Source organism: Musca autumnalis, unplaced genomic scaffold (genome assembly GCF_047663935.1).
Source record: "Musca autumnalis isolate F117 unplaced genomic scaffold, ASM4766393v1 scaffold_2, whole genome shotgun sequence".
NCBI lineage: Eukaryota > Metazoa > Arthropoda > Insecta > Diptera > Muscidae > Musca > Musca autumnalis.
In genome coordinates, this window is record NW_027411755.1 from 103,734,208 (window position 1) to 103,754,501 (window position 20,294).

Below are 20,294 nucleotides of genomic sequence, written 5' to 3' on the forward strand. Positions count from 1 at the left end.
ACTAATTTAAAAATCAGCGCTATACATTTGCGCTAAGGCGAGTAAATCGATCGAAAAAATTTGACAATTCGTGTGAGAAGAATAAACTTTTTAACAAAACACAGGGGGTAAGCGTCAAATGAAATCCAATGGATTTCAGATGAGTTTTCATTTGACGTATACGCAAATGAATTGACAGTTAAAATCGAGTGGATTTCGTAAATGTAAACCAAGCATTAGTGTCAAATCGTCCACTATTTTCTCACTTAAAAAACAACAACAATCACAGTGATATTTTAAATATTCCATTTGCATACATTCATTAGTGTTCGACTGCGGAACACTAAAAATCGTAGTGTTCCGACTGCCGGAGCAAAAAAAATCGTAGCGTACCACGAGCCGAAACGCAAAAAATAACGTTAAGGTAATCAATCGTCTGTTTATTATGATTTGGGAGGAAAATTGAATATTAATACATATTATACATATTAATAAATAAAAATTAGAAGAAAATGTGTATAACATCTGATTTGATTTTTGGACAATGGAGCACTAAAAATCGGAGTGTTCGACTGTGGAGCACTAAAAATCGTAGTGTTCCTACTGCCGGATCACTAAAATCGAAGTGTTCCGACTGCCGGATAACGAAAAACCGTACTGTACCACGTGCAAAACAATAAGGTAATATAACACACATGAGTTTATTATGATTCCTGAGGAAAATTTAATATTTTATGTTTTTGTTTTAATAAATACAAATTGAGAAATAATACTGTTCGACGTTTAGGTAATCATCTGTTATTTATGATTTGTGAGGAAAATTAAATATTTGATGGCTTTTCGGACAAGTAAAAATTAATAAATACAAATTAAGATGAGCATGTTACATCCATGTACTTAAAATTAGTTACAAAATTTGAGAATTGACAAAATGTATGTGGTACAAATTTTGTAAAATACTATTCATTGTTACATATAAACAAAAATAATATACTTTACTGTGGTAGCAAATTTAGACGCTCAGTATGTATGTATCAGAATAACAATACTTAGTGTAAATAAGGATCCGATGTTAGGAAAGAAACACACGTCTTTCCTTTTTGAATGCTTAATACGCACTGATTTATTAAACGTAAAAATATTCTTACTAACTAAATACAAAAATACTTAACCTACTCAAACTTGTGTGTAGAAAAGAAAACGTGAGAGTGCACATATGTGTACGAACGCATCTGCCATACAATCTTATGGAGAGGTCGTAAAATACTCTTATCTTACATGCGTATACATGTAGCAAGCAACCACATGGTTATTAGTCTGCTCATAGATTGCCTGTACCAATCTATTTCAGACATACCTTATCTCCTTTCTTCTAACGACCTCCCACGATAAGGAGGTCTGCTTGCCACATGTTTACCCTTTTCAAGTGGACTGTGTTTAAACTAGATCCCTATTTAACAAAATGATCTCTAATCTACACACGCAACCCTCACAAAGACATTCACTATCTTTATTAGAAAATTAATATGTTCTTCTGTGAACATCTTGGGGCCCAAAAATGCTTGTGAAATATAACCAAAATTATTTTGTAACATCAAAATTAGAAATATCAACTAAAATTCTAAATTCAATCAATATTATTGTAGCAGCAATCTAAGTAACAGCACCCAGGAAGCCTCTTCATCTTTCCATCCAGTCTCTCTTGTACGTTCCACCTTTGTCTGCTGGCTTTATCTTCCAGGCTGAACAATTTTCATTTAGCTGCACCTTAATTCTAGGAGCCCGTAACTCGTTCTTTGGCAGCTTCACTTCTCTAGCCTTCAGCATAGTCTTCCTCTGGCCTTGAAGACAGTCATCATTCTTTGGCCCTTTAGTTGCCTTGGCTATCATGACAGTAGTGTGCCCTGATTCCATACTTCTCGAGGTTTCCGCTGCAACCACCTTCAGTACACCACTTTTCTGCTGTTCACTCAACAGTAGTCCATTTTCGTCTTGCGGATTTGTGCCTTCTTCATCGCTTTGTCCAGCCTCTCTAGGTTTGACCGCCAATCGCTGCATCCTCATTGGCCACACGCTTTGCTACCAACTCATCGCGCTCCATTTCAGCTCTACTACATGCTCTCTCAGAGGCAGCCAACTCTTCTTTTAACTTCAGCCTTTCTGCTCTCGAAGCCTTGACTGCGTGTTCTGCCTCCAGGTTAGCCGCTATTAATTCTTCCTTAGCTTCCCTAGATTCCTCAGCCTCACGCAAAGCATTCTTGGCTTGCTCATTAAGAGTCTTGACAAGCTTCACTGCGTATTCCGTCTCGTCTTTGTACGATTTCATGGCTTCCTCCATGGCCATAATCTTAGCTTTCATTTTTTTCATGGTCGCCACAACGGCCTTGCGTTCCATTCGCTCTTCATCCAATTCTGATGCAAGCTCATCTACTTGCATTTTTAGGCCTTGGACTTCCTCTTTGGCCTCTTAATCTTTAGTGTGTAGGTCTCAAATAACCTCACACTGAGCGCTCAGTCTGGCTTCAAGGCTTACTTTAGCCTCTTCAGCTTTCTTCAGATCCATTTCAAGAATCCTATTCATGGCTCTTGATTTCGCCGTTTCACGCTCCAATTTCCATATCACCTGGTACATGGTGTCTATTTTAGTTGTTTTCCTTCGTTCTTCCTCCTCCAATGACAGGGTATTATGGGAAATTTCATCCTTCCGACCATCTCTTTTACAACCTGTCTCACCAGCTCATCCTTCTTGGTAAACAGTTGGAGCATTTTCTCCTTTACCATTTTGTTTTCAACTGGCAGGTTCGATGCTGCAGCCTGTTGAGTCTCGACGTACTCACAAATCTCTTCGTGGTAGTCTTCAGACTAGGTTTCATTGATCTCCTCAATAGCCCAGATGAGGAGACCAAGAAGCCACTTCTTCCTCATTTCCCCTACGGACAATATCCTCCCTTGGATATTAAGACTTCACCTATTGCCACTTGCTGAACCAATTTCCTCCCTGTGAAGCAAATTGTCAGCTTTCCTGATCTTTGGTGTCGGCCACTGATCCGGCTCGAAGGACCAATGTAAATAAGGATACGATGTTAGGAAAGAAACACACGTCTTTCCTTTTTGAATGCTTAATATGCACTGATTTATTAAACGTAAAAATATTCTTACTAACTAAATACAAAAATATTACTTAACCTACTTAAACTAGTGTGTAGAAAAGAGAACGTGAGAGTGCACATATGTATACGAACGCATCTGCCATACAATCTTATGGAGAGGTCGTAAAATACTCTTATCTTACATGCGCATAAATGTAGCAAGCAACCACATGGTTATTAGACTGCTCATAGATTGCCTGTACCAATCTATTTCAAACATACCACATGTGGGAATGGAAATCCTTATCTCCTTTCTTCTAACGACCTCTCACGATAAGGAGGTCTGTTTGCCACATGTTTACCCTTTTCAAGTGGACTGTATTTAAACTAGAACCCTATTTAACAAAATGATCTCTAATCTACACACGCAACCCTCACCAAGACACGCGCTATCTTTATTAGAAAATTAGTACATATGTTCTTCCGTGAACACTTAGTGTCATAAAGATGTATATTTTCGTAGAAAAATTGTCTTCTTGATCTTCATGAATTACTTAAATTTTTTAATGTGAACAAAAGAAATAACGAACGGAAAATATTGATAACAGCACAATGTTTGCGGAAATTGTACTTGTAACTCAAAGCCACACGGTGAAACTTAGAAACTTTCCAATTATTTTGGCGTTCATAGATCGAGATCCATACTAAAGTAATTTTATGAAACTACTGTATTGGGGAACTCGACCTAAGAACGCCAAAATAATGGGAAAGTTTCGTATAAAAGTTTCACCGTGTGGCTTTAGAGCAACTTTTTGTATCAAAAACAATATTCCTCAATGAATGCAGTTGAAGAAAGTATGTGGATTTTCCCAAGTAGACTTGTACGTTTAAAGTCGCTTATTATTTTAGGGAAATTGTACCTTTTTATATTTGCACAACAAACAATATCACTCAATGAGAATGTGCTGATTTTCCGCTAGTAGGACTGCACATTTAAAGTCAACTTTATGATTTCGGGATTATATAACCACACACTTATTATTCTGGGGAAATTGTACCTGTTGATATTTGTACAAGAAACAATATTCATCAATGAACTACGCGGATTTTCCGCCATTAGGGAAACTGTATTTGTTGGTGTTTGTACATCAAAAAATATTCCTCAATGAATGCACTTCAAATTTTTCGAAACCAAAACCAAAAATATTTAACTTTAATATATTGTTACGGAATTAGATTTAACTAATCACCGTGTAGACGTTGTTTTATTCCCCAGTACGATTTGTACCAAACAAAACAGGGTTCGTTCTAGATTACGTTTCTACAATGCTTTATTTACTTTATTACACTTATTCGGAACCGACTTTAATTACTAAGCACACAGCTAGTCTCTAGTTAGCACGCAGCTATTCTTTAACCGATCTGTTCAGTTCAACGCTTAGAACACAACTAACTCAATGTTGCCGTTCCAACCTGTATTTATTCCCAAAATCTCCTTGGTCTAGTATTATCCAGAACACCTGGCGACTCCTCGAATCTGGGCAGCGTAATTACAACAACAAACAAATGCAAGAAATAAGAAATGCCAACTAAACGATAATTACATGATTGTGGAGAACGAACAAAAGCACATTAATAAAAGGTAAAGTAAGAACTAGAATGATGAAGAGAATTCTATATGGTAGTTGTTGTTGCTTAAATAAAGTAACTGCGTAATAAAAAACTTTACGTTACAATTCAAATTTTTAAATTAACGGAAATTAAACTAAATTAACTTAAACCTATCAGTTACATTCGTAACAATATTATGAACTTTTTAGATGAAATATTTATATATTTTAGATATTTTTATTGGTACCACAAAGTAGCATGCCACTTTACTATGTGTTATATAAAAACCCATCATAATTATGTTTATTTACGTATACATAATAAGATATTAATAATAAGATAAATAAACATTAGTTTTGTTCCTTTACCTTTTTAATTGTAAGGGTGTTAAAAGAGAAAAGTGTCAAAATTGCTCTCTCATGAACATATTTACCAGAAAAGTAAAGGAACGGAAAAATGGTGGATCTGGCAGCAATGTCAAAAAGAAACATAAAAAATCAATTTTCGTCTTTTAATTCACAGTTTTTAATTTAGTTTTGTCAGCGTTCGACTTTTTCTTCTGTACTTCGTCCATTTTTTTTCATTGTGAAACAATCGTCAAACAAAAGTCGAAAAATCAGTTCTGCCATTTTTTACCTGCAGAAATTTTGCTGGTAGCCTGTGGTAGAAGAGAAAGCCATTTTCGCTCTCACTTCACTCTCACTCTCTTAAAAATTGCTTCCAGTTTTGCCACTTTTGGGGTTAAGGAACGCTTTGCAGGTTAAAAATGGTAACAAATAAAAATAAAAATAAAAAATGATAAAAATGGTAACCTCAGGTAAGTAAAGGAACACAGCTATTATTATGCCACTAACATTTGGACACATTTACACGAAAAATGCCTATCAAAAAATCTAACAATTCCACACAGATCATAAGAACCATATGTGTGGTTCATTAACTTTACGTTATTTGTTAAGTGTTGCGGCCAGTGGAAAACTACAATTTTTATTCAAATTTTTTTCAAATTTTCTACTAAATCTCTCAACGTTTGAAACTAATATAAAACATGTGCATTTTATTTATTAATTTTTATTTTTAATTTTTACTCGTCCCACAAGCCATAAAAAATTTAATTTTCCACAGAAATCATAATAAACAGTGCTTCGACTCATAGTACGCTTCGATTTTTAGAGATCCGGCAGTCGGAACACTACAATTTTTAGCGCTCCGTATTTGAACACTACGATTTTTAGTGCTCTACAGTCGAACAGTGCAATTTTTAGTGCTCCATTGTGCAAAAACCAGTCAGATGTTTTTCACATTTTCTACTAATTTTTATTTCTTAATTTGTATTTAGTAAAAGAAACATAAAATATTAAATGTTCCTCACAAATCATAATAAACTCAGATGTTTTACACATTTTCTTCTAATTTTTATTTATTAATATGTATTTATTTATACTAAAATCATAAAATATTCAATTTTCCTCACAAAACTAATAAACAGACGATTACCTTAACGTTATTTTTAGCGTTTCGGCTCGTGGTACACTACGATTTTTAGTGCTCCACTGTCCAAAAATCAAATCAGATGTTTTACACATTTTCTTCTATTTTTTATTTATTAATATGTATTTATTTATCCTAAAACATAAAATATTAAATTTTCCTCACAAAATATAATAAACAGACGATTACATTAACGTTATGCTTAGCGTTTCGGCTCGTGGTACACGACGATTTTTATTGCTCCACAGTCGAACATTAAAATTTTTAGTGCTCCATTGTCCAAAAATCAAATCAGATGTTTTACACATTTTCTTCTAATTTGTATTAATGTGTATTTATTTATCCTAAAAACATAAAATATTAAATTTTCCTCACAATACATAATAAACAGACGATTACCTTAACGTTATTTTTAGCGTTTCGGCTCGTGGTACACTACGATTTTGAGTGCTCCACAGTCGAACATTACGATTTTAGTGCTCCGCAGCCGAACACTACGATTTTTATTGATTCATTGTTCAAAAATTAAATCAGGTGTTTTTCACGTGTTCTATTATATTTTATTTCTTAATATGTATTTATTAAAAAAAAATTATAAAATATTTAATTTTCCTCACAAAACATTATAAACTCACGTGGTATTTTCTATGTATCCACAGTCAGAACACTATAATTTTTAGTGCGCCATTGTACAACAACCGAATCAATTTTTTCATATTTCTGCTTAAGCTCCCAACATTATTAATTAATATAGCTTTGTTTCTTTACCTTTTTAAAGGTAAGAGTGGTAAAAGAGAAAAGTGTCAAAATTGCTCAAAATGAACATTTTTACCAGAAAAGTAAAGGAACGGAAAAATGGTAGATCTGGCAGCAATGTCAAAAAGAAACATAAAATATCTATTTTCGTCTTTTATTTCACAGTTTTTAATGTTTTTCGTCCATTTTCTTTTTCATTGTGAAATAATCGTCAAACAAAAGTCGAAAAATCAGTTCTGCCATTTTTTACCTGCAGAAATTTTGCTGGTAGCCTGTGGTAGAAGAGAAAGCCATTTTCGCTATCTCTCCACTCTCACTCTCTTAAAAATTGCTTCTAGTTTTGCCACTTTTCGGGGTTAAGGAACGCTTTACAGGTTAAAAATGGTAACAAATGGCAAAAATGGTAACCTCAGGTAAGTAAAGGAACACAGCTTATATACATACATGGATTTCACAGGTGTATCTGTGGTTTTATGTCTTAATTTGTACTTATCTCAAAAATTATAAATATTTAATTTTCCTCGCAAATCATAATAAACTCGTGTGTGGTACATTATCATTACGATTTTTTAGTGCTACGACTGCGGAGCACTACTATTTTTAGTGTTCCGACTGCGGTACCTAACGTTTTTAGTGTACCAAAATGTGGTACACTACGTTTATCGTTGTGCTCCGGAACAGTATCACTAAAATATTGTTTAGTGTTTGTGTTCCGGACCACTTACGCTAAAAATATTTTAGTGATACTGTACTCGGAAAGGTACACTATGTTAGTGTACTATTTATTTACGAACTCTGCTATTTTCTCACTTAAAAAACAACAACAATCACAGTGATTTTTAAATATTCCATTTGCATACATTCACTACATTACATTTATTTTTATAAAAATATTTTCGGATATTAACCAAAATAAAATTTATTCGTGTTTTCTGACACCGTGCACCCTATATTCGGTCATACTTATATAAATAATTAATTTTTTATATATTATCTTATATATACATTTATTTCATAACTTTTAATTTTAATTTTTTGAATAATTTGTTGTTGTTCGCTACCGATTATTACTAACGTGCATTTTTACAGTCCGTGCACCTAGCACTAACGTATTTTTTTTTTGCAAATTTTTGAATTTTTTAAATATTTTTGAAAATTTATTTTCGGCAAGTGCTGTCTTCGATGCATTGCCGAAGTTTACGTGTATTTTACGACAGACTGTTAGGTGATGTTTAGACTTTCAAATTTAACGGGAAAGAAAATTGAGTTTTTGGGCGGGGGAGTAGAGAGGAATAAGAGGGGGTACACGCCCTTGTACTCTTTGAACTCCAATTTAATTTCTATAAGCAAACGAGAATATGAGAGTGAAGAAGAATCAGAAAATTGACACAAAGATTATTTGCGTGTCTAAATTGAAAGGAAATTTTAAAAGGAATTGAGAAATTGAGAAGAAAGAATTTGCCATTCCAGTTTGAACGTATAAACACGGATTTAACAATTTGCGAAAATTTGAATACACGGTGAATAATTTAGATTTAAATTATTGTTTGTTAACAATGGGTTAACACATATTAGTCCTTAAAGGGTTAACGTCGTTTAGATCTGTCAACGTCAGTGCCAACAGATTTCAACGAGTGGCGAATGGCGCCATTTACATTTACTTACTCTCGTCTCTTCTATCTCTCGATACACAGTCGCGCTCCACCGCTATTGTGCAAACAAGGTAATCTGTTTACCAACCCTTATTTATTATAATAATAATTGTTCCACAAACATCCCATACGGGACAAGGGAGACTTCTCTCATACCAATGAGAGCAACCCGATTCATTTTGGCTCAATGATATGGGACCTACTGTTTATTGCCTAGTCCGAACGGCGTGTCCTAAGACACCACTTGTAGAGAAGTTTCACATGGCTGAAATACGCAGGAAATGTCGCCAAATTACTGAGGGATATTTTGCCACCGTTGAAATTTTTGATGTTGCCTGGCCGGGGAAACGAACCCACGACCTTTAGTGTGCAAGGCGGATGTGCATACCATTGCACCACGGTGGCACCCATTTATTATTATTATTATTTATTATTATTATTATTAATAAACTCGGGCTTTGCCATTATTATTTAAAACTAAAATCCCCCTATTGTGTTTTTATTTATTTATTGGTTTTGGGCTTTGCATCTTTCCCCGCATTGGCGCAAACATTGCACAGTGAAATTAATGTCTAAATTTTGGTACAACATCTATAATCCTCTTCATCCTACAAAAATTGCCATCGAAATTGTACGACTTTAAAAGTTTTCCAATTAAAACCTTGCTTCAACACAAATTGCATTGCGGTAATATATTCCTCCGAAAATATTTAGTTGAATCGTGCACTAAAAGAACCTTTTAATTAATCACAGGTGAAGTTTATATTTACTAAATTTTCTTGTAAATCCAAATTTTAACACAGAATTCTTCACAATTTGACTCCAAAAACAATAGGATAGCTGGAATACCACTTGGAATCGATTTGCCGCGCAAGACGCCATTCTATGCGTTAGAAGAACGCAGTGTGTGGTATAGTCCATCGTAAATTTTTCAACAGTGTATATGCTCTAATGTCATGTCCATACCAGCATTTGAATCACGTTGTTGGCTCTCATAATTACGTACGCGAATTAAACCGTTCGTACACAATTCACAGCAACATGATTCATATTTTCTTTATTTTTATTTAATGATTTTTAAGAAAGTTTCAACCAAAGGCGAGTAAAATTAATTGATATGAAGTGAAAAAATGTTTGTCCTTCTTTCAGATATCTATTTAATATGAAATTATATTATTTTCATTAATGTTTTCTATTTTTTCTCACAATTTTGGCGTTTTAAGTATATTTTTTTATTTTTCTATTTTCAAAATTAACGAGAGAGACCTGCCAAAATAATTTTTTGGTATACAGACTTTCTGGCAGGCATTTGATTTTTGTTTCAAGATTTGTACGCGAATTTGAAACGATAAACGAGAAATGCAACTGCAATGACAGAGAAGACAAAATTTGCTATGATTTGAGTGTATACCAGTCATTCATGTTTTGAAGTTTTCCTAAATATGTGTGGGTTTTTGATACATTTTTTAATTTTTTTATTTTTCCTGTCATAATTAATTTATTTCGATAAATTCTCTCATTTCTTAGAGATGGGACATATTTTATCGTCGTTCTGAGAGTAATTTAAATTGAACAAAGTACACAAATCGTTGTTCGTTCTCAAAATTTTGTATGGGAAATGAAGTAATTACATCGTAATTTGAGGTCGAACAACGAATAGAGAGCGAAACACCGTCAGTCTGAACAAGGCATAAAATCATTTGCATGTTCCTTCACTGTTGTCAAGACAAAAGACGACAGAAATCATCAAATTGAGATGTGGTGAATATACTGCACCACTCTGCAGTTTATTGGTATTCCATACCTATCAAAACATACTTACTCCCCTGCCTGGCGTACTCTGGTTTGATTAAACAGGTCCCACCAAACAAATGAAATCAATAATCAAAATACAAGTATGGTCTAAAATCGTCATCGTAAAGGGCCACAAAACAACAAACCCGTACCTTCAGGAGCAAAAGCACCACAGCAGAAGCAACACGCAAATTGAAAGGACGATCTTCTTTTTATAACACATTTCTTCAATTTAGCTTCGTCGGTCATACAAACGGTAACATAGAAGAATCATTAGAAAAACCAAACCTAATTAAGTATTTATTTGGAATACCACTTATTAGAAAAAAATATACATTTCAAGTTTCAAAATTATATTATTAATATTAATTAATAACCAAAAATATGCATATGAGTGAAAAGTGATAGTAAATCTGCTCGTTCTAATATAAACCATGCATGAAAAAAAAAAAACAAAGCATTGATCCTTACAAAGCCAAAAACTAGTGCATATATTGAAAATTAAAAAGAAGCAATGGCATTTTTACCGTGGAAAATTAATTATTGTGAAACTTAAATTATTAACTAAATATATGATGACCTTGAATGTCTCCTTAAACAAGTAGTAGTGATCACTTCGTACATCATATACATATTTCTACTAAAACTAAGGAATTACATTAGTGTTTAAACGCCGCCATTTTATGTACCCCTATACAAGTACAGCCTGGTGGCATAGCTCATAAGAAATGGGTGATAATCAAAGCTATCAACAAAGTCTCTTGATTTATCATTAATTTTTTTGTTCATAGAATTATCCAACGTTGCTGATCGACGTGGCCTCTTCAATCACCTAGAGTTGGTAAGTGATGTGAATTGAGTTATTGATTTTTTATATTATTGTTTAAATACCAGAGATTTTTTGTGAGGGTTACAAAATCCAAAAAAATTCTCTACACTCTTAAATTTAATACATTGCTGAGCATTGAGCAAAAATTAAGAAAGGTACAGAGAACAGCTCTTCTCCCATTTTTTCTTGTTTTGTTTTGCTCCTAAGTGATCAAATTGAATTGTTGCTTATTAAAACTCTACTTACGTTTTATCCCCATTTAAATTTTGTTTTGATCGTCCAGTTCTTTGCTTATTATGAAAATCATTCTTCAATTTTGTATTATGTTTAAGATCTTTACCCTATATTAGGCACATAAGACTTCAATTGAATTTTGTTTGCTATTACTTAAATTGAAAACTTCTAGCTTATAGTTATTATGACTGTTCTAAGTCAGTTAAATTTGTATTATCTTTTTGAAAATAAATGAATTCCAATAAATTTAATATTAATATAAACATGATGTGCTAAGAAAACCATTTAAGAGTTTTTCTGTGATGACGACAGCGACAAAGGAATAATAAGGTAACTCAGGTTTAGTAAAGGGGTCCTTTAATATATTTTGGCATCGGACATTGGAAAGGGTGGGTAATGAGGCGTGGCTCTCCGACCAACATCCAGGAGCAGTCAAGTTAAATCAAGAACAATCTTTAGCCAATGTACTCGTTATAGGAATCGCATGAGGTCGTTATTACCATGGGGCTTATTTTGTTTAGTATCATAACGACGGTAAGTTCCTTCGATTTCTCTACTTTTGCTTTTAATGTAAGGTCACCTAAATAAAAAGTGAGTTATCTTATTATTGTAGTATAAAACAGCCAGTAGAACGGAAAGGACCCGAACTCCCCAGCCGACTGCATAGCTAGCAGACCAGAACTCCCATTGTCCTACTCCAATCTATCGAGTGTTCAATAAAAACTAATAATTTCAGACGAAATTATTCAGGAAAAAATTATGTTCATTACACATCTGGCAAATATGACAGCTATGACATGGACCTTTTTAAATATATATTAGTTTTTGTTTCATTCGAGCGCGATCTTCTTAAGAATAGCTTCAAAATCGGAACATTTGACTAATATGTTTTTGTTGTGAGTACAACGTATATTTTAAGTTAAATATATCCAAAATATCGCGAAACTAGTACGTATAGCAAGATATTATAGTGGATTTTGAAAGAGGAAGTAATAGCTTATAGTGGATTTTGAAAGAGGAAGTAATAGCTTAATTTTCATTAAAAAATAGTGTTTTAGCGTGCATATTTTCTTAGTGTGTTTTGTAATGCCAATTCGATCATATACTTAAATTTGACCTAAGGTTTTAGTCATGATGCCCACCTCGGGAATAATTTTCCAAATATGGGTTTAAGATTATTCTTTATTGAAATCAGTTTTGTTTTGTTTCCCCAAGCCTATTTTTGCATCATAAGATAATCGGGACCTTTGCTCATGTCATTTTGTATTAACAGCATAAAACAATTCTTACCGTATACCCCCTCCAGAGGGAAAAGGGGGAGAATGTTACGCTCGTGGTTTCTTAAAACACTCTTCGCAGCAGCACAAATCATTGGCTTGATTTTTACACTCTAAATATTTTTGGCCACTTTCTCCATACAAGTGGATCCACTGCGCATTGATCCATTCGTACCGGATTACGAACGAGCTGTTGGTAAAAGAAGTCATCGTTGTCTTCTTTTTTCTAATTGCAAAGCATCATCATCTCATTATCATCATCATTTTGTTTACATTAAAAACAACTAGGTACGTACATGCCGGTTAAAATTAATAAATAATATTCATAAAAAGAAAAAAATATATATCGACGAAAAAATTGTGTAAAAACAACAACAATCGCGTCGTTCATATTCTTGTGGCCGTTTTATAACGCGTCGCGTATCCCGTCCCCCTCCGTCTTATTTGCAAATATTGTTTTGCCGACGGCAATTGAAAATAAAGAAAAATCAAAATTATTAATGAACAATAACTGAGCGTCGAGTGTAGAAGTGCTTCATTTTAGCTCCGATATAATATTATAAAATTAAAAAAATAAGACGTTGCGCCATTTAAAAAGTAGCTAAAACAATATATCCTGTATATAATCATAATCATTGAAGCTGTGGAAGTGCTGTGTTAGTTAAAAAACATAAATCCAAATCCATGTATAAAAGCAATAAAAATCATTAAACTGAGAAAACTCCAACAAGAGAGCACTTAAATGAGCGCGCAAAACAAACAATAATAAGTGAGAGCAAGAGTTAATGTCAATAACTGTCCAGTGTCAATCGTTTTCCGTATTTTCACATCTCGCGGAAGCTTTTCTAAAACAACAACATAACCTTAACTAGAAAACTGTTAACAGTAATATAAACTTTTATTAACTAAAAATTTAATTGCGCCTAAAAGTGTGCAACGATTTATCAATTCCGAAAATAAAGCCGCAAGTGATATGTACCCACAAATAGCAGAAGAAAATAGTTCTGTAAAACGAGCAAGAGAATCGAATATAAACCTAACTCTTGATAAAAACGTTAAGACACCTTAACTTTATTGAAGGTACTGAGATTTCTATCCTCTCGGGAGTTAATGATCAAATCAATGCGATAGACAAGAGACTTTCTGAATTGGAACATGAACTCTTAAATAAAATAAACAAGAAAATCGTCGATATTGACCAAAACATTGTCGAAATCCAAGCCCGCTTTACCAAACTAGAGTCTAAAAATGAAACTTTCCATGAAAATGAAATTAAAGACTTAAAAATACAACTTCAGCGTCATGAAAATTTGGCTGTGTCCTGCGACCTTAGGATAACTGGTATACCATACATAAAAAATGAAAACCTACACCAACGTTTCGAAGTAATTTGTAACGTCATTAATATAAATGTTCCAACATACACCTTTATTTTTCGAATGCGCGATAATAACTCAAAATCCGACGTTATCATTGTAAAATTATCGTCTGCTTACGGCAAAAACTATATCCTAAAATGTCATGCTCGTTTTAGGAAAAACAACAAGAGTAATCTCGTGTTATCGCATATTGGCTTCGATTCCAACAAAGCAATATATATCAATGAAAACCTCACGAGTTTCAACTATAAAATATTGCAAGCCGCTATAAAACTACGGAAACAAAACGTTGTATTTTCTGCTTTCTCCCTGCGAGGCCTCATCTACATCAGGGTCAAGCAGACAGATGAACCCATACACATTGATGATAAAAAAATTTTTTCGAACTTCTTTCGATCTTACACCCGAATAAACCTGCATCTGTATACATCATGTCATTCCCTTTCCATGAAAACATCACCGCAAACACACAAAATAAAAACTTAATCCTGGTTCCATCCACCGCGACCTCACAACAAATAGTAACAGCTGTTTAAACAAATTTCTTAATAGTGTCTACATGCACCTCTCAGTGCTTATAGCCTGTCGAAACATTGCCCCAAGATTATATTATGTCTGGACCATATGACATCTCCTTAAGTGGTTCTAAAGATAAGGTTAAAAGCCTTATTCGTATACTAAGCAAGAAGAAAGAAGGATTAAGTACATGCCATATTAATGCGCAAAGTTTAATCAAAAAAATTGATGAGTTTCGGCACATATTCGAAGAATCTTCTATTGACGTTATTTGTATATCTGAAATATGGTTTAATAAATCTATTACAGACTCCATGGAACAAACTGACGGATATAAGTTATTTCGTACCGATAGATCTACCCATGCTGGTGGCGTAGCAATATACGTAAAAACAAAGTGTTGAGTCAATCCTGCACAGATGACCGTATTGGGTATATATTTGCTGAAGTAACTTCTACTGGAAATAAATTATTCCTGGCATGCATTTACAGACCCAGTAAACACATTGAATATAATGAGTTATTAACTCGTCTTGGAGGTTTCACAGTACAATATTCCAATATCTTAATCGCAGAAGATCTGAACTGTAACCTTTTGAAACCGAAAAATTTCCAGTTTTCTCTGAATTCTATAGGTCTCTATGTGGCAAACTCGAGTACACCAACGCACTACACCTCCACCTGTAATACCTTATTAGATCTCTTCGTAGTTGACACCACAGACAATGCAGTACTATATGATCAGGTATCTGCTCCTTGTTTTTCGAGGCACGACCTTATCTTTACGACTTATGATTTTAATCTTCACATTAAGAAATCGAATGTAAAATATCATGATTTTAGTAGAATCAATATATCAGATCTTGAATCTGATATCTTGCGCATAAACTGGGATGAGATATATATAAATATCTGCTAATGATCAGCTTGATTGTTTACAAAATAACATAACATGGCTGTTCAACAATCATGTTCCTCTGCGAAACGTCAACACCCAAAAGAAAAAACCCTGATTCAACAGTACTATTAAGAATCTGATTGATAATAGAGACAGGCTATTTGCCCGCTGCAAACGCTACAAAGTATCATCTTTCCATGACGAATACAAAGCAGCCAGAAAAGAGGTCACAAGACAAATACAAAGGGCTGAATCAATGTTTTATGAACACAAATTCCGATATGCAGCAAGCTCAAAAAAGAAATGGCAAGTTATTAAAGAAATTGGCATAGGCAAAAGCAAAAATTATTCTCTAGATGATACAGTTAATGTCGATGAACTCAGCACACAATTTGTGGATCTTGATATGATTCCTCCAGTCGTGCGAAAGTCTTTCGCGCAATTTACACCTCCTGCCATATTACCTACTTGCAATACAACAGATATTTCTGGGATCACACTTCAATTCAATTGTATCACACCATCTGAAGTTCTATCGAGCTGCATGGCAGTGAACTCTAATGCCTTGGGATTTGACTTGATACATCCAAGATTCTTCAAACTACTTCTACGATTCATCCTTAAACATGTTACACATATATTTAATACCATAATCACAACAAGTACATATCCGAATATGTGGAAACACGCCAAGATTATCCCTATCATGAAACCCAACAAGGAGAATAGGCCAATAGCAATACTACCATACCTTTCTAAAGTATTTGAAAAATTATACACATGCTAATAACGGACTATACTACTTTTTGATCGTCAATCTAGCTTTAGAGCTCGCCACAGCTGTAATACAGCGCTAACGGATGTATGTGAATCCATTAGAAAAAGCATTGACTCTGGAAACATAACATTTCTAGTATTGTTAAATCATTCGAAAGCTTTTGACTGCGTAAATCATACGTTGTTGTACTCCAAATTGAAAACGCCTTTTAATTTCTCTAATACTGCTCTTCGGCTTATACAATCCTATCTGCATCTCAGAAGTCAAGCTGTTGTTGGAAATCAAAAAGTATCCAGTGCACTATATGTTAAAACAGGGGTTCCCCAAGGTTCGATTCTGGGGCCTTTGTTCTTCTCTATGTATATACAGGACCTTCAGGATCACATCACACATCCAAAGTTCCACGTTTACGCTGATAATGTACAACTTTATCTGAGTAGCCCAAAAAAACAGTATTCAAAAAAGCATTGCCCTGTAAATTGAGGACTTGCGAAATGTTCACTCATGGGCGGAAGGAAATGGGTTATTTTTAAATCCATCCAAGACGAAATGTGTTATAATAAGCAAAGTAAGGAACACACAATCTCTGGTGCAACATGACATCATCCTGAACAACCAGACAATAAGCATGGTAAAAGAAGTGAAAAATCTTGGAATATTCTTCAACGATCGTCTAACATGGCAAAACCACATTCAAATTTCTGCAGGAAGAGCATTTGGAATGCTCAGATTGATATTGACGCACGTAATTACTGCGCAATTACGGCTCAAAAAATATATTTCGTCGACGATTAAAAGAATTTGTTAGACAAGGAGCCGTTAGATAGTAAGAGTTTGTTAGCTCCTCTAAATCCTTTCGTAGATGACAATGGCGTCATGCGAATGAATTGCAGACTGATAAATTCGCCCACACTTGCACCTTCGGAACGTAATCCTATAATTGTCCCCTATAGGAGTGCCTTTGCTCTACGGTTGGTAGAATATACTCACCAAAAATGTGTTTTTTTTATCGATCGTTCCCAACGCCACACTTTCCCGCCCTTGCCGACCGAGAGAGCCACCTCCCCTTAACGTAGGGAGCGCGTACACCTCATATTCCGGAATATGGGGGGTTAGCAGACTAGGGAAAACCAGCTACAGCAAAACATCAGCCGGTTAGAAAGTTACATTTTAAAGACAAACACATCAAAAAATAAATAGATCTAATCTAACATATTGCCCGGCAACTGTTGCAAGCAATACTAAGAACGTAAGATAAAGTTTTTTATGACATGCAGGGTTTCGGATAAGGAAATTCTATTATATAACTTGTTATATTCATCACATAAAGATCGTAGTGGATTACTTATTTCATAATTAGATTTCGCTAACGTTAATTTAAGTGGTATGTAGTTTCGAGTGCTACGTGAAGGTACATTAAAATTTATTTCGTATATTAAAAACTGTGATTCAATTTGTCCACGCAAGAGTTTAATAATGAATATAGATCTGAGCATTAAACGTCTTTTCTCCAATGTTGGAAGATCAATTAACTTTAGACGGTTTTCATATGGTGGAAGAGATTCATTTGAGCTCCACCCTAACCCTCTAAGAGCAAATAAAAGAAATTGAACTTGTACTGATTCTATCTTATCAGAATAACATTTGTAAAAAGGACTCCAAAGTACACAACCGTATTCTAATGTTGGTCGGACAATGCTAATGAATAAGCGTTTGGTCACGTATGGATCGTCAAATTCCTTAGACCAGCGTTTTATAAAGCCTAGTAATGACTTGGCTTTGTTAACACAAGACTCTATATGTACGTTGAAACGCAGTTTACTGTCTAAAATAACTCCTAGATCCACAAACGAATCTACATTATCCAATTTGTGGAAACCTATGAAGTAATCGCAAGAATCAGGACGAGATCTATAAAATGAAAATTTTTTACATTTTTTTAAGTTTAATGACATACCGTTGACACTACACCAGTTGGAAAGAGAATACAAATCATGTTAAAGATTAATTGATTGATTATAAGAATCATGATTGCTAAAGAGTTTAACATCATCAGCAAACATTAATACTTTAGAGAAACGAATAACAGATGGAAGGTCATTTAGGTAGAGTACAAAAAGTAATGGACCTAAATGGCTACCTTGAGGAACACCAGAATGCACAGTTATATTTTTGACAGAATATCATTAAAAGAAACCCTTTGGGTACGGTCCTATAAAATAAGAACGTATCAATAAATAAGAACGTCAGCAAACATATTTGCAATGTCATTAGGGTCACATGATTCTCTACAACCAAGTCTCATGCTACTAGGAAATTCACATACTTTTCTTTTAGAGTTTACGAATTTATAAAAGTTTTTTAGGATTTCTATGAAAATTATTTCGCATCTTAATTAAGTAATTTGAATAACACCTTGAATTTTCACTATTGAACGAATTTCTAGCTTTTGCATAATTGGTAAAATTTAAAGTGGAATTACATCTTTTAAATTTTTTATACATTCTACTTTTCATATTTCGCAAACTTCTGAGGTGTGGAGTAAACCAAGCAGGGCCCATTTCTGAGCACATCTTTAAGAGAGGGACTGATACTGTCAATGCATCATTAAGTACTTTATAAAAATTTGAAATACGGGAATCAATGTTTCCATGAGATAACCAATTATTATTTGATAAGATAGAACGCAGTAGAACCACAAAATTTAGCTTACTTGACTTAGTTTGGGGTAAAGTTTTAGTAGTTACACTATTATTGAGTTCAAGAGTTACCATATGGGTAGGATGATACATATCTTCAGGTTCTGAGAATGGAGGACTTGCACATACAGAAGAGTTTATGGTTGAAGAAAACACTAAGTCTAAAATTTTGCCTTTAGAATTATAGATATTATTTATTTGATAGAGACATTGATCAAAAATATTTTCCCAGAAAGATAACATTTCAGTAGACAGATCTGTTGATGAAACAGGTACATAATCTACTATGTTGTCGCCTGGGACCCATGTTAAGTTTGGTAAATTGAAATCACCAAGACAAATCAATTCAGAATTTGATGAATGGTGTAGTGAAACTTCTTTTATTAATTCGGAATGTTTAAGATAAATGTCTATGTCTGAATTTGGGGCAATGTACGAGCACGTTATAATAAAGGATTGATTTAAATATTTTATTTTAACACACACAAATTCAATATAAGGGTATTCAGTAAGCATAATTCGCTCTGATGCAATTACGAACTGCAATGAAAACTCCTCCACCAATTTTGTTTAATCTATCTTTTCTGTATATTTGGTACTGATCTGACAAAATCTCAGTGTCACGAATACCTGGTTTCAGCCAAGTTTCTGTAAAAACTAGGATTTTGAGATCACAACCAAAAGATTTTAAGTAAATATTATTAAGTTTAGTATTTAGACCTCTAACATTTTGGTAAAGTAAGGATAGCGAACTTATTAGTTTTTTGAAACAGACACGACTGAAGGAATAACAACAGGATTATTAGTATTAGATTTCTCTCTGTATATATATTCTTTAACAAGTGTACTTTCTGGCCAAAATGATTCATTTAATATAACATTAAAGAACTCATGAGGCACAGTTAATTTGAAAGATGATATAGCACGTGGCGTTGACGAATTATATTTCATAATTTTGTAGTTAGTGTCACGTGAATTATTCAATCTAGCTTTTAGGTAATTATAAATGTTATCTACAGTTGTATTAGGATGTAATCTGGAAATAAAAATACTTTTTCTGGGAGGAATTACTATTAGTTCATTAATACCTCCGGACCAAGTAGGGTTGGGATTTAAAGTTTGATCAGTTTCCGGAACTTGAGGTGTAATTGGAACAGAAGCATTAACATTTGAACAGTGTGCATTAACAGTCACTAGAGGAACAGAATTAGTTAGAGAACATATGGGTAACATTTCTGAAGAAGGCATTTCAATTGTCGAATTTCCCTTTGAACTTGAAACGATTGGAAGTGATGAACGCTGCCCCGGAAGG